The sequence below is a fragment of the Acinonyx jubatus genome, chromosome A2 (genome assembly GCF_027475565.1).
Source record: "Acinonyx jubatus isolate Ajub_Pintada_27869175 chromosome A2, VMU_Ajub_asm_v1.0, whole genome shotgun sequence".
Taxonomy (NCBI): domain Eukaryota; kingdom Metazoa; phylum Chordata; class Mammalia; order Carnivora; family Felidae; genus Acinonyx; species Acinonyx jubatus.
Window position 1 is genome coordinate 163,930,359 of NC_069383.1, and position 20,374 is coordinate 163,950,732.

At 53.3% G+C, this 20,374-nt stretch overlaps 1 protein-coding gene across 1 annotated transcript in view; it reads left to right on the plus strand.

Annotated features, from left to right (window-relative positions):
- The first annotated feature begins 526 nt into the window (after positions 1 to 526).
- The window catches only part of GNG7 (G protein subunit gamma 7), a 116,782-nt gene continuing 96,934 nt past the window's right edge, over positions 527 to 20,374 (plus strand). The window contains exon 1 of the mRNA XM_027049331.2: positions 527 to 629. The gene's annotated coding sequence lies outside the window, so the exon portion shown is untranslated. The remainder of the gene's footprint in view (positions 630 to 20,374) is intronic.

Sequence of the window (20,374 nt, forward strand, 5' to 3'; positions counted from 1 at the left end):
TAGGCAAATGACCTTGGGTTTAACTTCTCTGAGACTCAGTTACCGCCGCTGTAAAACACAGACAATGTAATTTCACCTCTTAGCCTTATGCAGAAGATTCAAAATAAGGGAGCAATTATTACTGTCCTGCTGGTTAGGAAGCGATACACTTCTCCCTCAAGTGAGGCTAGGATGTTGGATTCGAACTCGCAGCCCCGCTGGGGATTCGCATTCCCGAAGCGCCTCGCACCCGGCTGACGTCATCGAGTCACCTCTGGAAATCTTCTGGTCGTCAGCAGTGGAGTCCACCACAGCGGGACTATTTGCATATTAGCATAGCACCGCCCCCCGCGCCGTGCTCATCGTTCGCGGGTGGCCAGCGGCGGTGCCACTCAGCGCTCCGCCTTCTGACCCCGCCCACAACGCGGGCACCGCCCCCTCGCCTGCGCGCAGCCTACCCCGCTGCCTGCCCTGCGCCCCGCCCCGGCCGGGGCCTCCCGCCGCCGAGGCTCTCGATTGGCCGAGCTGGCTGCCAGTGCCCGCCCCCCCGGGAGTAGGCCCCGCCCCGCGGTGGGAGCGGGCGCTCGCCGGCTAGGCAGCGGGTTCGGCTGCGCGGCGGGGCTGAGGCGGCCGCGGCGGCCGGAGCGCAGGTAAGGGCGCTCGCAACCGCGGGCCGGGCCAGGTTCCGCCGCCCTCGCCTCGGGCCCGGGGGACAGGGTGCGGCCGGGGAGGAGGGCTGGCGGGGGCGGCCAGCCCAGGGAGGGCGCTCCGATTTGGCTGCGGACCGAGTTGGGGGTCGGAGTCAGCTGAGGAAGGGGCTTGGGCCGGGGGTCCGGGCTGGAGTTGGGGGTCGCGGTCACTGAGGAAGGGGCTGGGGTAGGGGTGCTGGCCAGAGCTGGGGGGTCGTGTTCAGTGAGGAAGGGGCTGGGGGTGGGGGTCCTGGCCAGAGTTGGGGGTCGCGGACCGTGAGGAAGGGGCTGGGGTGGGGGTCCTGGCCAGAGTTGGGGGTCGTGGACAGTAAGAAAGGGGCTGGGTCCGGGGGTCCTGGCCAGAGTTGGGGGTCACAGTCAGTGAGATAGGGGCTGGGGTGGGGGTCCTGGCCAGAGTTGGGGGTCACGGTCAGTGAGATAGGGGCTGGGATGGGGGTCCGGGCCAGAGTTGGGGGTCGCAGACCATGAGGAAGGGGCTGGGGTGGGGGTCCTGGCCAGAGCTGGGGGTCGTGGACAGTGAGGAAGGGGCTGGGGTGGGGGTCCAGTTTCCTGGCTGGAGTTGGGGAGTCGTGTTCAGTGAGGAAGGGGCTGGGTCCGGGGGTCTAGGCTGGGGTTGGGGGTCGCGGTCAATGAGGAAGGGGCTGGGGCCAGGGTCCCGGCTGGAGTTGGGGGTCAGAGTCAGCGGAGGAGGGTCTGGGGCTGTAATTAGGGTCTGGGTTTGGATTGGGATGGAGGTCCTCTGAGGAGGGGGTTGGGGGTGGAGTTGGGGGCTGGGCCAGCAGGGGAAGGGGGTCAGGGCTAGAGTTGAAGGTGGAGGTTATTTGAAGCGGGGCTGGGAGCGGAGTTGCGGACCGGGGGAGGGGGAGGGGTGATTGAGGAGTCCCTGGTGAGGGTGAGCTCAGAAAGGGGGCACCGGGAGGGGAGGGCTGAGGCATGAGGGTAAGGCCAGCCACTTTGAGTAGGAGTCCCAGGGCCGTGGGGACCCATGCTGGAGGCATAGAGGTCTGGGAAGCCTGTGCAGGTGTTTGGGGGGGGGTGTGACTAGTCAGGAGGAAATGGGGGGTCTTGGTCAGTTACTAGTATCGTGGAGGCCACTCGCCCCCTACTTTTGGGAGGCTGATCATTTGGTGTAGAAGGTGGGGAGGCAGAGACCCTGTGGCAGCAGTGAGCAGGAGGAGACATGGGTCCAGCATACTTTGGGGGTCTGCTCCTAGGACGTAGGGTGTAAGGAGAATGAATGTCCTGGAAGCAGAAAGGCTCGTGTCGGGGACTGAATATTTCAGGAATTTTTGGGCTCAGGAGTCGAGGAACCGAGGTGGGAGTTTTGGGGATGATGGTATTGACGGATGTGGGGATGTGGGTGGCACTTTGTTTTTCCTGGGGGGCGGGGGTTGCTAGGGGCTGGAAGGTGGGTGGGAGAAGGCAGGCGTGAGGACGCGCGGCTCGGAGGCTCCCATTGCTGCTAGGGGTCCAGGATGCAGTTCAGAAACGTGTCCCGTCGGATGCTGAGGTCTTGCAGAAATGCAGAGTGGAGTGGGCTCGGGAAGGCCGGCCTGCGGTGCCCCCCTCAGCTCCAGCTGCTCCGGGAGTCTGGCTTGCTTGTCCGTGAAATGGGTGTAAGAAAGCAGCAGGAGGCACCTCACAGGGCTGCTGGGGGATCAGAAGAGGGGAGGTGCCACCCAGCACGCTCCTGGCACGTGGCGAGGGGACGTGAGACATCGATAATAATGTTCTAAATTAAGGCTTTTTTGGGAGGGGGGGAAGGTGGGTGGATAGAATTACTGGGTTGTCACAGAGGGTGGGGGAGGGAAGGAATCAGCTGGAGCTTGACTCTAGTCCTTCAGCCTTGGGGTGCAGTTGACAGTCACCCCTGGAGCTTTAAGACAGAATTTCCGGAGGGGAAAGAAAGGTCCGTGTCGTTAAAAGTGAGGAAAAAACGAAAAAGGAAGAAGGTTCTGACACCAGGAGATTCAGAAGGTTTGTCCAGAAACAGACACATCCACTTAAGAGAAGGCTGCACGGGTCATTCTGATTTAGGGGTACCCCCCCCAGGAGCCATTCCAACGTGTACCCCAGGGGTCGCAATTATATGCTCTTTAAATATGTGAGCTCTGCTTCTGGAGCTCATGTGATGGACCCGGGTCTCTCCACTCGGCATCGCCGACACTGGGGCAGGGGCACTCTCTGGGGGTGTCCTGGGTGCTGTGGGGACTGAGCAGCGCCCCTGGTCCCCACCTGCTCCATTCCAGGGGCGCCCCAAGTCGTGACAACCACAGACGTCCCACTGCCCCCTGGGCGCAGAATCACCCCCAAGACCCAAGTTAGTTTCCCCAAGTTAGTTTCACACGTCGTCACCTTTGATCCTTAGGAAGTGCAGCCATTCAGATTTGGGGTCGCCTTGAGATCACCTAGTGCTCTCGTTTTGAGTGGAAAAACGCACTTAAAGGCTTTTAGAAATGCTGGCTTCTTTCTCAGTGCGTCTTTTGTGTGACTTTCCAACCCTTGCTACCGTGATTTTATACACGGGACGAATGGATACGTCGCAGGCATTGAGAGGCACCAGCGTGTTGGAGTTGTCTCCCCCGTTTTTAACCTAGCACATGAGGCTTCCAGAGATGCCACAGTTGTTTGGGCAATTCTTGGTCTTATTTAGAAAATACCCGTGACTGATGCCATTGTTTCCTGTTTTTGTTCCGTGCTTCGTGAAGCCTGGGCCCTATGGTTTGAAGGGAGGGACAGCTGAATACGAATTACCCTAACACACAGACCCAGCTCCGTGTTTACAGAGTGGAGGCGTTATTTTTGTACACCACGTAGCAGAGTAAAAAGCTGCTTCTTCCGTTCGAGGTGTTGTTACGAATTTCCTCATTTGCATCTGGAAACCGATAATAGTCTTTAAAAAAAGACATTTTACTAGGTCCTTCCTACTCTTGAAGCTCTTTGCAGTTTCTTACAAAAGGGCTGTTGTGTGTGGCCTCCGTGACTTTGGAACTTTCTGGAGCTCTCTAGAGGGGACGGTTACCAGGATAGTTGTGGGATTGCCGGGCGTTGAGTTACAACCGCCTTCCTTTGTGCCCCACGGTGGCAGCCAGTGGGTGACTGCCCGAGCTGAGTCTTTGTCCTGGGAGGGTTTGTCTCCCGTGCCACGCACGCCAGAGTCCCATGGCCCCTGCCATCCAGGGGGCCTCCCTCAGGTTCCCACTGGTCTTTTGGCCAGTTCTGGACCTCGCTTCCCATGGCTTCTGTCTTGTGCTACCCTTCGGCGTGGCCTCTCTCTCTCCAGGCTCTGGAGAAAATTCACCGTGCGTGTCACCCGCCACACCTTAGACACCAGGTGGAAGAGCCGAAAAGGTGGAGTCACTTGTCCCGGAGGGTCCCTTCCGTCCTCCTCCTGGTCCCCCCTGCCAGCTGGAGTGCAGGGGGGACTTGGGCAGCTCTGAGACTCTTCCAGAAACGGCTACTAGTTTTCCCTGGGAACTTGGCAAAGTAGAAGATCTTACTGCTTTTCACTTTTTAAATTGAGGTACAATTTCCATGTCGTAAAACTCAGCCAGTTGAAGCATAGAGTTCAGTTTTCTGGGAAGTTTATGGAGCTGTGCAACCTTCCCCGTAAACCTTTAGAACCTTCCATCACCCCAGTAAGATCCCTGTAAACGTTAACCATCACTCCCTGTTCCCCCCCCTCCCCAGCCCCCGGCCCCCACGAGCCCCCCTTCCTGTCCCTGGATGAGCCTGTTCTGGACGTTTCACACACGTGGACTCACACCCCGCGTGGCCTCTCGTGTCTGGTTCCCTCCCTGAGCGTCGTGTGTTTGGGGTCCGTCCGCGGGGCAGCGGGGGTGGGCTCCTCGCTCCTGTTCATGGGTGAGTAATATTCCACCCTGTGGCCAGACCATCCTTGTCTATCCGTTCGCCTGGCAGTGGACGTCTGGGTTGCCCCCACGTTTTGGTACCGAACCATCAAGCTGCTATTTAAGTGGCTTTTTCCTGGCGCTTGGTGGCCTGTTCAGTTGAAGCTTGGGGGTGGCCCGGGTGTCAGCCATCCGAATTCTGCCTCTCTCTTTTCCGCCTGAGTGAAATGCTTCGCTGTCTCTGGTTCCACGCATCCTAGCTGGTGGGCCGGACTCCCGGCCCACTCAGCGGGTGGCTCCGCACGGCCAGAACCCGCTCTGTAAAGGCATAGATGGATCGTCAGTTCCCGGCCACCTCTACCAGCTCATCCCCCACTTGACAAGATCCAAATGCCTCCTGCAGCCTTGGTGGCACCACAGGAGTTGGCCCCGCCTCACCTTTGCAGAGTGACCTTCACTTTGACTGTAGGAACCCGCCCCTCCTGGTCCTCCCTGCCACCCGCCCAGCACTCCCCCTTTCCTGGATGGTGCGGTTTGCTGTCTCCTTTGTCTGAAGCCTGCCTTCCTTCCTTCCTTCCTCTCCCCAACAAAGGCTGCTTGTGTGCCTATTTTAAGCATCAGAACGGGTGCCAGGCTCCGGGAGTACCACGTGAATGAGACGCTTGTGTGCATGCGTGGGGAGGCGTGGAGACAGGGGACCCAGGGCCGTTCTGTCCCTGGCCTGCTGTCTGAGTGGGGGTCCCGGGGGGTGGTGGAGACAGGCCCAGGCCTGTGCACCCCAGGAACTCCATAAGTGCTGTGAGAAAGGAAGCCTTCTGGGGGCAAAGGCGGGGGGCGGGTCCTGCGTGAAGGACAGGCCAGAGACAAGCTTCACACTGGCCAGTTTGCCAGGTGGGGGGTGCAGCCCACCTTGTGCGAGCCCCGAGGCAGGGCTGAATCCTTCCATGTCATTTCCCTCAGGGTCTCCCCCTCGGCACTGCTGACATTTGGGTCAGGTTGTTCTCCATGGGGCGTCCTGCAGCATCCCTGACCCCACCCCCTCGAGGCCAGGAGCACCCCCATCACGATCACCGCAGATGTCCCCAGACATCACCCAGTGTCCCCAGGGGAAATCCCCGCTGGTTGGGAACCATTGGGCTGAGCGATGATTTTATGAATCTGTGATCAAAGTAAAAAGGCACATTGGGGCTTTTTTTTTTTTAAAATAGACTTTATTTTTTAAAGCAGTTTTAGGTCCACAACCAATTTGAGCAGAAGGATTTTCTGTGTCCCTCTTGGCCCCCACCCCCAGCAGGCTCCCACACTATCAAAGTCCCCCGTGAGATGGGGCATTTGTTACAGGTGGTGAGCCTACAGCCGTGTCCATAGGCTCACTGTTGGTGGTGTAGTGTGGGTTTGGGCTGATTCATAAAGACACGTATCCGCCATTAGGGTCCCACACGGAGTGGTTTCACTGCCCTAAAACATCCCCTGTGCCCCACCGATTCATCCCCACCACCCCCACCCCCCGCCACACACACACTCTTTTGCTTTTATGGGCAAAGGGATAAGAATAGCATAGTAACCTTGAGTACCTTTTGGGAAAGATGTAACCCTGTAGCCTATGGAGTCTTCTGCGAATTATTCTTCTATACTCTCTACTCCAAGAAACTGTACCGTTGAATAGAAACAGGATTCTAGAGGCTCATCCGGGTGGCTCAGTTGGTTGAGCATCCAGCTTCAGCCCAGGTCACGATCTCACGGTTCGTGAGTTCAAGCCCCATGTCAGGCTCTGTGCCCGACAGCTCGGAGCCTGGAACCTGCTTCCGATTCTGTGTCTCCCTCTCTCTGTCCCTCCCCTACTCGCACTCTGTCTCTCGCTCAAAAAATAAATCAACATTAAAAAAAAAAACTTTGTAAAACCATATAAACTGAAACAAACAAACAAACAAACAAACAGGATTCTAGAACCATGATCCCACCCTGTGTTGGTAATTGGAACCATTCGTCCAGCCACGTTCAACAAGGCAAAACAGGTGAAAGTAATCTTTTTTTAAATTTTTTTTTAACGTTTATTTATTTTGGAGACAGAGAGACAGAGCATGAACAGGGGAGGGGCAGAGAGAGAGGGAGACACAGAATCAGAAGCAGGCTCCAGGCTCTGAGCCATCAGCCCAGAGCCCCACGTGGGGCTCGAACTCACGGATCGTGAGATTGTGACCTGAGCTGAAGTCGGAGGCTTAACCGACTGAGCCACCCAGGCGCCCCGAAAGTAATCTTAATGATATGTTTTACGTAACTCACAATATGCAAAATACTAACATTGCAACATGTAATCAGCATAAAGAACGTATGATCAAGCTACTGTACAGTCTCTTGTATCAAGTTTTCAAAATCTAGTATGGATTCTGCACTTGCAGATTTGTAAGTCTCAGGATCAGCCACATTTCAGGTGCTCGGTACCACGTGCGAGATGTCACAGGTGTAGGACGGGAATAGGGGAAGTTTTAGGAGAAAATGAGACCTCTCCAGGCGTATGAATGTAGCTTAGCGTTTGGACACGTTGTGGGTCGTTTTTAGAGCTATTGAAGTATCTGCCGATTGAAAATGAGGATTGAGGGTCTCAGAAAATCAGTTCTGGAAGGACCTCCTAGACTGTCCGGTCCAGGGGATGGCAAGCCGTGCCCCTCGGGCCAAATCCAGCTCACTGTCTGTTGTTGTTGTTGTAGTTGTTTTAATATTTATTTATTGTTGAGAGAAAGAGACAGAGCACAAGCAGGGGAGGCACACAGAGAGAGACACAGAATCCGAAGCAGGCTCCAGGCTCTGAGATGTCAGCACAGAGCCCGACACGGGGCTCAAACCCTCGAACCGTGAGATCATGACCTGAGCCGAAGTCGGACGCTTAACCGACTGAGCCCCCCAGGCGCCCCTCATCATCTGTTTTTTATGTGGCCCTCAGGCGGAGAATGGTTTTTACATTTGAAGTGGTTAAAAAAAATCAAGACAAGCATAATTTGTCCTGATATATGAAAACTGTATAGAATTCAAGTTCCAGTGTCCATCAATAAAGTTTTATTGTCACAGAGACATACACATTCGTTGACAAGTTGCCTGTGGTGGCTTTCAGGCGACAACATACGAGACCACGTGATACCAATTCTCTGGCCCCTACAGAAGAGGTTTGTCAGCCCTGCTAGACTAACTTGTGTGATTTACAGACGAGGAATCGGCCGGGTTTCCTGGGCTCACGGCAGTGCTGGGACTTGAACTTGGGGGTTTCATAGTCCAGCGTTATCCTTTCAATTTAGCACTACCCTTGGGAGAGCAAGTGACGCTCGACTTCAGAGAGCTGCCTCTGACGCTGTCCTTGGGCTCTTGGACCCCCTGCAGCCTCCTGGTTGAGCAGAGGTTAATGATCTGGGGACAAATGCACAGGGTGATTTTTTTTTTCCCCATCGCATGGTGCCCGTACTGAGGGAGACTGATCATTTAATTTCTTTAGGGTCACGACACAGAACAGCCGATTTTAGAGATAATGGGATCTTAGATTTGATGAACTATGACATCTGATAGCTCCAAATAGATCCCATTTGAAAATGCCAGTGACATTCATTATCATGTTACTTAAAGACGCCCGAATGTAACACTGCATATAAATGTCTCCTGCTCGTGGCTTTTAGTGATAAATCGAGAAAGCCTGTCAGGTAAACAAAAGTAAAAAAGGCAACACAGTGGTTGCCAAATGCACATTCAGACGGACCGTTTTGATGTCAGGCGATGGGTGTCGTTTAGAACGATGTCCAGGAGTGACAGTTTGCCCCGAGCCCCCGTTTGAAAACCCAGTGGGTCACGGTGAATTTCACCGTCTGCAGCCAAGGACGATTCTGTGTTTGACACCCACTCAACTTAGAAATGCTTTTCTCTTTAGGTTGAGCACAGACAAGCCGTGAATTCTTCAGGGAGGCTGAGTTTTAAATATTTGAGGCCAGGGTGAGAAGTGGAAGGTTTGTTTTCGTTTGCTTTCGTCTGTCTTTTGGCCAACCGCTGCTTTGGGAACGTACAGTTATTTCATTTGGCAACGAGAGGTGATGGGAGGAAATGGGGCGGGGGGCTTTGTGGGCAGGCCGGGCATTCCTTATTGTTTGAGAAACAGATCGGCGCCTGTCTTTCTTCTCTCTCCCTCCGCGTGTGTGTGGCACTGAAGGGTTCCAGGAGGCTCTCAGCTCTGTGTAAAGAAAATGAAGGGATGTCCACGCTGTTCACAAGCTTCAGACACCTGTATTGGGGCTCAGAAGGACGGGGGACCAGGGTTACAGAATCTCAGTCCCAGCCTTGCCTCTCGATCCTAAATTGACCAGGTCCCTGCCCCTCTCTGCTCCCCTTCCCCTGGCTGAGAAGTGGGGCACGGGGATCGGGGAAGTCTCTGAGGGAGCCTCTGAAAAAGATCGTGCCCTGAGTTCTGAGACCTGGTTTTTGTTTTTGTTTTCTTTGATAGAATGTCAACTTTGGGCTAGTTTTCGGTGTACAGACAAGTCACGAAGGCAGTGCAGGGCACCCCCGTGCTAGCTAACATCCGCACCCCCCCTGGTGCCTGCCACCCTCGGAGGTTAAGGTGTCTGTGTTGCTGCTCTCCAAGGTCTGTGCTTCGTGTGCATGTCACTACTTTTCCTCTAATGTCCTGTCCTGTCCCAGGACCCCATCCAGGGCCTCACATGACACTGGGCCCCTCTGGGCTGTGACAGCCTCTCTGACACCCCTTGTCTTTTATGCCTGGACAGTCTTGAGGACACCTGGTTAGGGATTTTTTTTTTTTTATGTTTATTTATTTTTGAGAGCGAGAGAGAGCACAAGCGGGGGTGGGGCAGAGAGAGAGGGAGACACGGAATCGGAAGCAGGCTCCAGGCTCTGAGCTGTCAGCACAGAGCCCTACGCAGGGCTTGAACCCTCGAAGCACGAGATCGTGACCTGAGCCGAAGTCTGGCGCTCAACGGACTGAGCCACCCAGGCGTCCCATGGTTAGGGATTTTTTCACCACGACCCCCAACCTGGGTTTGTCTCATGTTTCCTTGTGATCAGACCAGGGGTTATGGGTTTGGGGGTAGAACACACGGTGGTGAGGTGCCCTTCTTGTCACATCACACCAGGGGTCTCTGCCACCCACATGACATCACTGACGGTGTTGACCTTGGCCACCTGTCACAAGCAGTGTTTGCCTACCCACCGGGTGCTCAGAGCCCTGGATTAGTCTCTTTTCACCCTTCCTTCCTTCTGCAGAGAGGAGCCCGGGGCGGGGACACCTGCCTTTGCTCTCTGTGCTGGGTTCCCCATCCCCTATCCTGCCAGCTTTGTGGTCCGTCTTCACAGCCTGCGACGTTGACTTTCCACCACACCCGCACTGGAGATAGTCTGGGGAGTTGGAAAATCATCATCTTACACGTTGTGGCCGCAGACACTGCAGGGTGTTGGGGAAAACCGTCCCCCTTCCGACCTGAGACACACGGGTCCCACCCGTCCCAACCCCCTGCGTTGGTGAGGAGCGTGGATGGGTCCCAGTGCTGTCCATCCCAGCCCTGCGTAGATGTCACATGTTAACAGAAGTAGGGGGAGCTTTCGGTTGGGGGGCAGAGTTGGGACACTCGCGGCCAAGGCCCGAAACCGCCTGCCGGCGCCCACGTTCCTACCCTCCCCACCCTACCACCTGCCTCCCAAAGGGACACGGTGGGTCTCCGTCCACCTGTGGATGCAGCGCCCAGGGAAGCGAAAGATTGCTGGAAAGCAGGCTGTTGTTTTTTTTTTTTTTAATTTTTTAATGTTTATTTATTTTTGAGACAGAGAGAGACAGAGCATGAGCAGGGAAGGGTCAGAGAGAGAGGGAGACACAGAATCGGAAACAGGCTCCAGGCTCCGAGCCGTCAGCCCAGAGCCCGACGCGGGGCTCGAACTCACAGACCGTGAGATCATGACCTGAGCTGAAGTCAGACGCTCAACCGACTGAGCCACCCAGGCGCCCCAAAGCAGGCTGTTTTGTAGGGAGGTGTTTGCGGGTCCTTTGGAGGCAGAGCTGGGCAGCAGTGGGGCTCCCCCGGGGGAAGGGCGGGATTCCCTCCAGCCGCCTGTCCCACCGCCTGTAGCACTGCGTGGTCTGGCCGCGCTGAGGCCTTTTCCTCTGTGGCCTCACGATGCTCAGCCACCAGCCGCGGGATGATGCCAGGTGCTGGGTGTACGGCCATCCCCTGCCATGCGCCCTGCCTCCGGGGGGAGGGGACCCGTCAGCTGTGGCTGTCACCATGGATGGGAGCATCCGTCACACATCACACATCGTCCCCGTTTACGTGTCCGTCTCTGCTCAGTGCGGCACCGGCGTCCCACCCCGTTCCCTGGGCCCGCTTCGGTTTGGGCACCCGTAACATCCGGCTCGCCATTGGGACCACTTCCAAGCACACGGCTCAGCGACATCAAGCACAGGCACACTGTCGTGCAGCCACCCCCGCCGTCCATCTCCAGAACTTTCCATCTCCCCAGACTGAGACTCTGTCCCCATAAAGCACTGACTCCCCACTCCTCCCCCACCCCCAGCCCCCACGAGCCCCCTTCCCATCCCAACCTGTTCTGGACGTTTCACATGCGTGGGATCACACACACCATGTGACTTCTCGCGTCCGATTCCCTCCCTGAGCGTTTTGTGCTTGGGGTCGGACCACGTTTATATTTTATGGCCGAATAACATGCCGTTCTGTGACTATACCACATTGTCTTTACCCCTGCATCCACTATGGGCACGTGGGCTGCTTTCACTCTTTGCTGTTGTGACTTGTGATGCTGTGAACGTGTGCGTGCAGACGTTTGGGTGGACAGATGCTTTCAGTCCAGGGCGGATGGCCAGGGGGTGGCATCGTGGGGCCCATCCCCTGTTATTAAACTTATTGACTTCGTGCTTCTGTGCCTGGCGGGACTTTTGCCCATTTGCCGCTTCTTTCACAGCTCAGCCCTGGGGGCTCTGGGAGGGTTCGAGTGCCTCTGCTCTGGCTGATCCCGTTTGTTCGCTCTTTCGTTCGCTCGCTTGCTCGTGGGCTCCATCCTGGTCCGTGGCAGGACCCTGCGCCAGCCTGCCCCAGGCGGCTTTCTCGGCACGGTTGATTTTTGTCCCTCCCGCCCCTGGGGTCTCGCTCCTGTCTCCCTGGCCTGGAATGCCCTCTGCACCGGGTCCTCCGCCTGCTCCCTGCCAGCCCGCCCCTCCCGGGGCCACGTCTCCACCCGCCCCTGCGTCCGCTGCTCTCCTACTACCAGCGCTCTGGGCCTGCCGGACTCCCGGCCACTCTGTCTGCAGTCGCCGGGGGGCCTGGCCCAGTTTTCTTTAGGCTGAGCTTTAGCTTTCCTTGGGTTGTCTGTCTCGCCCTCTCCGTCCCCCTCCTCCTGCTCCCGGTCAAGGTGACTTCCTGGCCACCCTTGTCTCCCACTTAACACCGTGTGTGGTGGCTTCTACCCAACTCCCTGAGAGGCCCTTCTGAGGGCCAATCTTCAGAGGAGTCAACTGAGGTTCAGAATGAGTGCTTAGCCAGGAAGGACCCCAGCCCCCGGGCTCCCTCACTTCGTAGCTCTCCCTTGAGAATGTTCCTGATTGTATCGACTGCCTTTTGCCCAGGATTTGTATGTCTCAGGGTTGGACCAGCCACACTTCCTTCTAGCCATGGAATTGTGTATGTGAAGCCGGCGCTGGGGCACCTGTTTCCTAGTATTAAAACATTTTGGTGTCAGGGCACCTGGGTGGCTCAGTCGGTTGAGCGACAAACTCAGGTCTTGACCTCAGGGTCGTGAGTTCAAGCCCCACATTGGGCTCTACACTGGGTGTGGCGCCTGCTTAAGATTCTCTTTCCCTCTGCCCCTCTCCCCTGCTCGTATTCAACCCCTGACTCCTCTCTTCCTCTCTCTCTTTCTCTTTCTCTCTCTCTCTCTCTCTCTCAAAAAAAAAAAAAAGTTACCCATGGAGTTTCCATCTGACCAAATGATTCCACTCCTGGGTGTCCATCCCGAAGAAACTAGAACATACGTCCACACTAAAACCTGCACACACACATGTTCACAGTAGTGAGGTTCACAACAGCTGAAAAGTGGAAGCAACTTAATGCCCATCCATGGATGAATGGATACACAACGTGTCCACATCCACAGATGAATGTGTCCACCGCACACGCGCATGTCCCTCGGCCGCAAGCAGAAGTGAGGTGCCTGCACCCACCGCCCTGAGGACAGACCCTGAACGCACGACGCTCAGGGGGGGAACCAGACACGAGAGGCCACACGGGGTGTGAGTCCACATGTGTGAAACATCCAGAACAGGCTCATCCCACTGCTAAGAGGGACGGGGTTTATTTTTTGGGAAATGGAATGTTCTGGAACTAGATAGAGGTGATGATTGCACAACTGTGTAAATATACTAGATGCCTTTGGAATATACACCTGGGTTACAATTGTAAATTTTATATTATGCGTATTTTACCAACTGCCCCTCCCTACAAAATATCTCTTGGTCTAAGTGGTCATATTTTGGAGCATGTGACCATTGACGTCCTTAATGGGCCTTGGGGGAACAGCCCTGTTTTCCTCGGAGAGCCCTCCCCTCCCCTGCCTTAGGTCAAGCCCTGTAGGGCTGTGATCACAGGCATGTTCTCATTTTAAGTAATGTCCTTGTGAGTCCACCACAAGGGCGTGAATTCCTCTGCGTCTGGGTCTGCTAAGCAGTCACACCCTTGACTTAGGTCTCACCAGGCCCGGCCCTGACCGGCCACAGGAGGGCAGAAAGGTGCTCCTGGGTCTCTGGGAGAAATCAGTGAGTAAGATGTGGCACTGCTGAAAATTCTGTCCCCCTTTGAGGAAGAGGGACCCAGGGAGTAAAGTAGGTAGGAGGTGAGATGTTGGGAATTATGGAACTTTCTGGAACCTTCTGGAATGTGGAGGGCGTTGTGGCATGGTGAGGCTGCGGGTTGGAATTCCTGCTCACCCTGGATGACTTTCTCCCTGTGTGATTAGACCTTCCCTGTTTCTGTCTCCTTGTGGGCAAAAAGGAACAGGAATCATCACCCATGATCGTTCTAAGTTATGGGATGGTGTGTGAGCCGGTGACCCGCCTGTAGTGATCGCTGTTCTGTCTGGGCTGTTGTTCTGCTGTGTGCTAACATAGCCTTCCGTCTGTGCCGCCGTCGTCATTCCCCAGCCACCACCACAGGCATGGACCCAACCAAGGGTGGGATTAGGCCCGCCCCTGCCGACAAGGTGGCAGGATCGCCCCTCTTTGTTTGTAAAGGGATCAAACCCAGAGAAAACGTGTTTGAGATTTGAGGCTGCTCTGGGACATCCAGTTGATGGAGTGACACTTGGGGCTTAGACAGCTGGGCTTAGACGGCTCTGGAGATGCGCCATGGAGTCCGGTCTCCAGGTGATGCTCCCGGCCAGCCTCCCTAAGGAAACTCTCGGTGGCCCGCATGGAAATGTAATTAAGTGGCCGTTATCCCCTCTGTGGTGATGACACAGATTTGGCTCTGTAATAAAGATGAAAGAGTCCCTTTAGATCTGAGGGCCAGACCCGGCGGGGTCCCCCACCGCCCACCCCAAGCCCCGCCCTCCTGACATCGGGGCAGGTCACTCTCTGTGGGGGCACAGCAGCCATCCCTGGCCCCACCCCTTCGATGCCAGGAGCTCCCCCACCGTGACAACCACAGATGTCCCCAGACATTGCCTCACGTCCCCCGGGGGCAGAATTGTCCCACTTCTCCCATTGAGAACCATGTGCAAGGAATAACACGGTTTTCGTGTTTGTCTTTTGCGCCCTGTAGGACCCTGGGGAACTGCTTTCCTGGCAATTCTTTACGCATCGAGACCCACACATGAACCGATTTAGGTCATGGCTGTCCTTCAGAGCTGTCCTCACGAGAGGGGCCATGCAGCCTGATCTTTCTGGTCTCGAACCAGCCTAGTTTGGTGAATGATGTTCCCTGCTTTTACCTCTGAGCAACACCCCCTCCTCCTTGCTGGCCTGCATTTCCTGGTCTTTCCAGTTGCAGGTTTTCATTGGATAACACCGAACCTGACCATAGCCCTGTCCCTTCGTGTTCCCCGAACCCGGGTGTCTCACGGAAGCCACACCCCCACTTTCTGTGATGGTTCGGGGGTTTAATTAGGCCCCTCTGGGGGCAGAGAGACACTTTAGTCTCCACTGTGCGTCTGTCCCCAAGAACGTGATGTGTTTTGGTTCATTTGCGAACACCTCCAACTGTTAGGCTGGTTGGCACGGTTGCAAATATGTTTGAAGAATATAAAGCAGTTTGCAACCCCATAGCATTTCCCATGTGTTAAAACATTACCAATCCCAAGTGTGTAAAAATCTGGATTTTTATCTATTCTAGTCTCAGCCAGAGGGGGAGGCGTTACAGCAGTTCTGTTTTAAGAAAAGTAGTACGAGATATATATATAATGTATAGTGTTATTTCCTGAATCAGTTTTTCTTTTTGATGATATACAACAGAACAGCTTTCGAACTCCGTAATGCAGAAAAACCGCCTGACGGAGTAGATGCTGTTGAGCGCAGGAATCTGAATTGTGAGCGTCCGCTAGGGAAATCTGTGTTTTCTTCACCACCCCCAGATCTCCCATCAAAGCAAGTGTCCTCCACATTCTCAGTCACCTTGGGAGAATGTGCACCTCGAGCAGTCAATTCCAAGCAGTTGTGAGTGCCTTCAAGAGCGGGCTGTGCTGCTCTTGTATACTTCAGCTATACAGGTTTGTAGGTTTCAAATAAATCTCGGGTTTTCATCTTTTGGGGGTAGAGACAGCTTGTATTTGTCTGCTAATGCTGCATAACAAATCACTACAAACTTAGTGGCTGGAAACCACACGTTTATTGTCTCCCAGGTTCTGGGGGGTGGGGGCAGGGATCTGGGTGCAGCGTAGCTAGGTCTTCTGCTCAGCGTTTCTCAGGCTGCAATCAAATTGCCAGCCCGGGCTGTAGTCTTAACTGGGAAAGAAGACTGTACCTCCAAGCCCACTCACGCGGCTGCTGGCATGGTTGAGTTCTTCTTGGCTGTTGCCTGGAGGCCACGCTCAGTTTTTTGGCTGCTGGTTGGTAGGCAACCTGCTTTATCACAGCAGCAAAGGGGGCGGTCTGCTAGCAAGATGGAAGTTACTTTGTCACATCGGATAATCGTGGAAGTGACATCCCATTACCTGTGCCTAGAGGTTAGGAAAAAAACACAGGTCCTGCCCACACTCAGGGGCAGGTCCTGACACAAGGCATGAGTACCAGGAGTTGGGGATCACTAGGGGACCATCTCAGAGTGCCTCCCACCCAGCCAGAGGTCACTCAGTGCTGAGTAAGGTCAGTGGTCCAACAGGAAGGGGTCAATTTTGGTTGAATGGGAGATTCATTGCCAAGTCCTAGGACCGTATTTCTCAGGTATAAGAGTCTTTTCTCCTTCCAAAGGTGATTTCTGAGGATGCATCCAGAGATGTCATGAGATGGCATATTGCTTTGAAATAGTTTCCCAGAGTGGCTAGTGGAAGGGGAGAATAAATGACTTAATTCTGTCATGTAGGTTGATTACCCAACTTGTATCACCTTGCTTGGATCACCTGGTTTGTTAGTGGGGAATTAGAGACCAGGCTTTGCATGCTCGGAGGAGGTGAGGACGGGATGAGAGAGAGGGAGGCATGCTCATGGTGTTTCTAGATCCGGAGTCTTTCATGTGTGGCTTGCATCTGGACCGGCTGTTCACCAGCTGTGTAACTTGGGCAAGTCACTTAACCTCTCCAAAGCCTTATCTTATCAGCACAATGGAGATGTTAAGCCTTAGTTTATAAGGTGGTTCTAAGGATTAGGGACAACAGATAGAAAGTGTGATAAATGCACTGTGGCATCCTAGATGGCATCCTAGAACAGAAGAGGGCCATTAGTGGAAAAACCAGTGAAATCTGAATAAACTGTGGGGTTTGGTTAATTCTAACGTAGCAATGTTGATGTCTTGGTTGTGACAAATGCACCCTGATTATGTGAGTTGTCAACTTTTAAGAGAAGCTAGGTGAGTGATATATAGGAACTGTCTGTATTATCTTACGACTCTCCAGCATATCTAAAAATATTCCAAAGTAAAAAGTTTATTGCAAAAACGAAAAACAACACCCAAGAAGAGTCTGTTTTTCACCTTTAAAGTAGGTGAGGAGTAATAAACAATGATACCAGTGTTGATGAGGGTGTGGACAGAAAGATAGTATAAAATGGAGTAATCTTTTTCAACAATAACTTAGTAGTGTGTTTTTAAAAATCTTAAAAATATTTAATGCTCTCTAATCCCATAATGCCATCTCTAAGAACGTATACTAAGAAAGTAATTAGAGACAGGCATAAAGATGTTCACTTTAGCATTATTTATAAAGCAGAAATTGGGAACAGTCTACATACTCAATGGTAAGGAAATTGGTACATCACTTATGGTATATTATTAACTCAATGTAAATATATGGGCAGCCATTAGAAAATTGTTTTCAAAGAATACTTAGAAAATGCCAATGATAGAATGTTAAATAAAAGTGGCAGAGGGAAAAATACCTAGATTTTTCCCTTTATAATTTAGAAGCTATTTTTGAGGTCAAAAGCTCAGAGCTAAAATCTTCAAGTTTGCGTTTCTAGAAAGCTTGTGGCCAACACCCAGTAAATTATGTGTGGAGGTGTTCTGTACGGTGTCTGCTTTTTGTGGGGGGCACTAGGTTCCTTCTTTGTGTGGGATAGCCTGTTCATTGACTGCATGTGACTGTACCGCTGCCTTCTGGGAAGCAGATTCCTAGAGCTCAGGTCCACATAGAATCCATCTCCATGGAACAGTCTTTAAAGCATGGGTTGGGCTGTGCACTTGAATTGAAATTGATCCTCGTGTTTCCTGTGGGGTAGTCCATAGCTGCTACTTTGTTGGATTTCATATCTTGGATGCCATCTCTTATCCCCAGCTGTGACTGACTCATTCTGCCTTGCATATTGGTCTGCATTGATGGTGGCCTTTGTTTTTCCCTCTTAATCATGAGTCTTTCTCATGTTTCCCATTTCTCTGCCTCCTTTCCCTGGGGAGGTAATCTTTAACACATCCCTTCTTTGGTGGTCATTTCTTTAAATTATATTTGCCGTGCATCTGGGTTTCTCAATCGAGGCACTGTTGACATTTTGGGCTAGGTAATTAATATAATCATATCCCCAGTTAGTAGAATGAATTTTTGAACTATCAATTATGCTCATGGTAAATAAAATTTCAAATTATATATAAGGACATAAAACAAAGAATAAATCTCCCACCCCTCAGTCCTCCTAACCATTGTAACTGTTAATAGTTTTGGTGGTGTTTTCTTCTAGAATTTTTTTTCCTTTGCATATACAAGTACGTGTACAAATGTATCTTTTCAAGAAAATGTTGTAACTCAGATGGCTTGTGCTAGTTGATGTACTTGTCTGTAGTTCTTGGTACTTACCAATGTCTTGGATCTCCTACAGTGTTAGCACATATAGGTCTGGGTGTATGATAAACTATTACTCCTTCCCTGTCCATCAAGGGCTCACGCCTTTGGCACTATGGACATTGGGGCTGGGTCATCGTTTATGGGCCGTCCTGGGTACTGTAGGGATTGAGCAGCATCCCTGGCCACACCCCTTCCATGCCAGGAGTACCTCCAACATCTCCAGACATTGAGTGTCTCCAGGGGAGATCCACCAGGTCGTAAGGCATCTCTCCCTTTGTGAGCTTCGGAGTTAAACCTCAGTCTGAACTCTTCCATTCCTTTTACTGGCTTTGGGCAGTGTTTTAGGTTTTGTGTAGCTTAAAAACAAGCAAACAAACAAACACAGCTCTTTTCCTTAACTGAGACAGAAAGGAAGTGGTTCCTGATCTTGTAGCCATATTGACATGAGGGTGAAGTCATCAAGATCCTCAGAGCCCCAGCTCAGACAGCCCCTGTGGTCACTGATACCACTTGGGAGTGGTGTCCACTGATGTGGTTTCGAGGCCCTCCTTGGCTGAGAGGCTGCTGGGAGGCCAGGGACCTCTGTGCCCCTCTGCACCGTTGAGGGCTGGGCTCGTGCCCCCCAAGGGGCTCCACCACCTTCTATTTCTGTCACTGCTCTCCTACCTGGGTCCTGGGTCTGCTGGTTCATAGATTAAACCCTGTCCACACGCCTGGGAGCTTGGCCATCCCAGCAGCTTTTTAATTTCTAAAAACATGTTCATGGCTATATATTTATATTTCTCTGATGGTCACTTTTGAGAACAAGCCCACTGAGTCTGGAAGACAAATTGGGCCTTCAACAGCAAAATATAAGGCCGTCGTGAACATCCTGTGGTATGTTACGGCAACGCGCCTGGTTTGCAGTTTGCAAACCAGTCTTTAAAATAAAGTTACCTGGCGTAGTTTTGAATTTGCAGAAAAGTTGCAAAGACAGTGCAGAGAGTTCCCACGTGGCCCACGCCCTGGTATCGGCATCTTACGTTAGCGTGGTGCATTTGTCACAATTATGTATCGATACGTTATGATCAGCTCAAGTCCGTACTTCGTTTGGATTTCCTTATTATTTCCCATTTCCCAGAAAACGTCTCTTTTCTGCCCCAGGACCCCACATGGCATTAGTTGTCACGTCTCCTTAAGGCTTCTCTGGGCTGAGACGGTTTCTCTGACTTTCCTTGTCCTTTATGCCTGGACAGTCGCGCAGAGCACAGGGCAGGAGTCTTACAGGACACCCCCCATCTGGGTTTGTCTGGCGTTTTCTCCCAGTCAGACGAGGGTTGTGGTTTTGGGGTAAGAACACACAGAGGGACACATGCTGTCCACAGGGCTTACCGTTCTTGGTGTTGACCTTGATCTCTGGCTGAACCAAACCCAGTGGTTTTAAACTTTGAATTATTCCCAACATTGAAAAATCCAGAGATTTTATAATAAAAGACCTCCCAGCTCCTCAGGATACTTGGGAGAGCTGATGACATCAGGCCACTTCCCGTGCGGTGACAGAGCTGGGCTGGAAGAGGTGCCCCGTCCAGTGAGCCAGGACCCCCATTGTCACCACCTGCCTGCCCTGGGGCCCACCTCCCTCTTGTGACCCCAGGATGGGCCACTAGAATGTGGCAAGCCCCCCCCACCCCCGCCACTGTGGCCTTGCACCCTCGTGGAGGAATGTCCTCGTGCATCGCTCGTTCCCAAACACAGTCCCCCAGGAGGTGGCCGTGAGTCAGAAAAGCATGTTGGAATGTAGGGGAGTGAAGGTTACCTGGGAACATATTGTGGTTCGTCTGAAGGACACGGCTGGCCACTCCTGGCCATGTGGGGCTCAGAGCCACTGGCATCTGGGGCAGAAGGAGGGGTGGCCTTGGGCCTCCCACTCCGGAGTCATCATCGTTGGCCACTCCTGGGTCGTGGGCTTCTGGCCTCCAGCGCTGGGAGACAAGTCCCTGTGGTTTTAAGCCGCCTGGTCTGCGGTCACTTGTTACGGCCGCCCCGAGAAGTGTGTAGAGTCGGTGAGGACCAGATCCGGAAGTATGCAAGCTACAGAAAACAAGGACCGACCAGATCACGTGTTTGGAACTTGTCGGGCGCAGAATGTCTCAAGATGTCGGGGGCGCTGCACTGGAGTTTTGGTTTCATGGAGCCCCTGAGCTCCCCTGGCTCAGCCTCTGGTGGAGTCGAGTCCAGCATGAACACCCAGCAAGTCCTTTTATAGAGCAAGCAGTTTCCATATTTGCCACCGGCCAAAATCTGGGGACATTTTTCGCTGTCACGACTGGAGTGGTCCCGGCTTCGGGTGGGTGGATCCAGGGGTCCTGCTCAGCCCCCAGA